Source organism: Fomitiporia mediterranea (assembly GCF_000271605.1).
Source record: "Fomitiporia mediterranea MF3/22 unplaced genomic scaffold FOMMEscaffold_11, whole genome shotgun sequence".
Classification (NCBI taxonomy): domain Eukaryota; kingdom Fungi; phylum Basidiomycota; class Agaricomycetes; order Hymenochaetales; family Hymenochaetaceae; genus Fomitiporia; species Fomitiporia mediterranea.
This window is the reverse complement of record NW_006760396.1, coordinates 1679233-1681181: the sequence shown is the minus strand read 5'-3', so window position 1 is coordinate 1681181 and position 1949 is coordinate 1679233.

Below are 1949 nucleotides of genomic sequence, written 5' to 3'. Positions count from 1 at the left end.
TAATTTTGTTTAATTTATTTTTTTCTACTTTTTCTTGCTTTTTCTACTTTATTTACTTCTAATCCTACAGTGTCTATTGAATCAAAAGTAGCTATTAAAAAATCCAAGTCATAGCCCTTCAGTACTACATTCACTGTTAAGCCTCTACAAAATCCTAAAGTACATAGTCAGAGTCTAAAAGTTCTGAGGTGACTTCTGGATTTGTAGAAAAGGCTTCTTACTACAAATCCTACTTGTTACTCATCATTACTCTAATGACCTGACAGATGTACTATTACTTCTGTAGGCAGTCCTTAATTTAGTGTCCTGACTTTCTGTAGGTAAAGTATGCTCCTTACTTTCAGGCTTCTCTAATGTTTATCAGAATAGATTGATTGTGAATTATAGGCAGATTGATCTGAGGGCTTAGAACTGTTAGAGCTAGACACATGTGTAAACATTCTACACAGACTTGACACATCTGAGCTACAGCTTAGTTGAAGGAAATGGTGTGTATCTTCTACTTAGTGTAAGTAACTAGTTCTAGCATTATTCTGAGAATCTTATCAACTAGTTCTAAGTAAAGAGCTTTTTTAAGCATTCTAATAAGAACATTATCAAACCTGAGCACAAATCCTGCCTTCTAGGCTAGGATATTGAACTCCTGAAAGAAGGCATTAGTAGAATGTTTGCTCTGTCACAGAGACACAAGCTTGTTCTGTGTATTGTACTTCTTATTTAGATTAATGAAGGAAGTACAGAGCTGCCTCATGAATTCTGAATATGACTCATTGTTCTGAAGTTGGATCAGGCTTCCAATCTAATAGCCTTTGATCCAGTTCTGGGCCCAGGTGGCTGTGTTGCCTTCCTTTATGAAGGAGAGGACAAATAGGACATGATTAAGATCTGAGGATAGATTGGTTAAAATAGTAACTATGTATAGTTTGACTTGGTACTGGAAGTCCTTAAAGTGCTGCCTATTAAAGTCTAAAGGGCAGGCTATATACACTTTCTTTCCAGAACAGGTTGCAACTTCTGGAACAATCAGAACAGGTTCCAAAGTAGTTAAGGGTATGTAGTTAGTAAAGGTCTCTTAGATAGAGGTCTGTATGTATTAAGCTAGTTCTGCTTGTAACTGCTAATCTGGCAGGACAGTAGGGGTGGCAGTCAGTGTAAGAGGGTTCATGTTTACACTACAAAGGAATCAGTACTAAACTAAAAGGGGTAATGAATAGAAGAAGGGTGGCAAAAGTTTAATAGGGTTTAGAAAGTTTAAAATTTAAAAATGTAAAAGGGTTAGGACAAAGAAAAGAGATTGACACAACAGTGAGTACTAATGCTTGAAACATAGGAGAGTTGTAGGGTGGTAATAGGTAGTCTTGATCTGATGTCAGTAACAGTATAGAGGGGACCTGAAGGCTCAGTAAGGGGACCCAGGCTACAACTATCTTATACAACAGAAATACAGAATGTAAGTACTAGAACATAGTCAGAACTTGCAGAACAGGCAGATAGAGAGAGTGAGACAAGAGTAGAGTATATAGAGTAAGCCTAAGAGTACAGGACTACCTGGAGTAGACAAGATCAAGACTACAGGACCAGTCTGATCTTGTACACCTATATATACTAAACTATACAAGAGTACTCAGGGAGTATGAGCCACTAAGAATGATAAGCCACAAAGAATGAAAGAAAGGAATGTCAAAGATAAAGGTACAAAGAATGAAGGGATGGACAAAGGGTAAGAGACCATAGAATGAACAAAGAATGAAGGGGTGGTCAAAGGAATGGAATGATGAAGTAAGGAAGGGTAGTAGTAAGAGTTAGCATGCATATAGTCCATAGACAGTGCTCCTAAGGGACAGAAGTCCTGAGTTCTGGTATGGAAGGGTGCAGAACCCTCAGAACTGAAGGTATGAGAGTGGAGAATCGTAACAAACAGTAGTTGATTGGTTATAATATTTATAAAA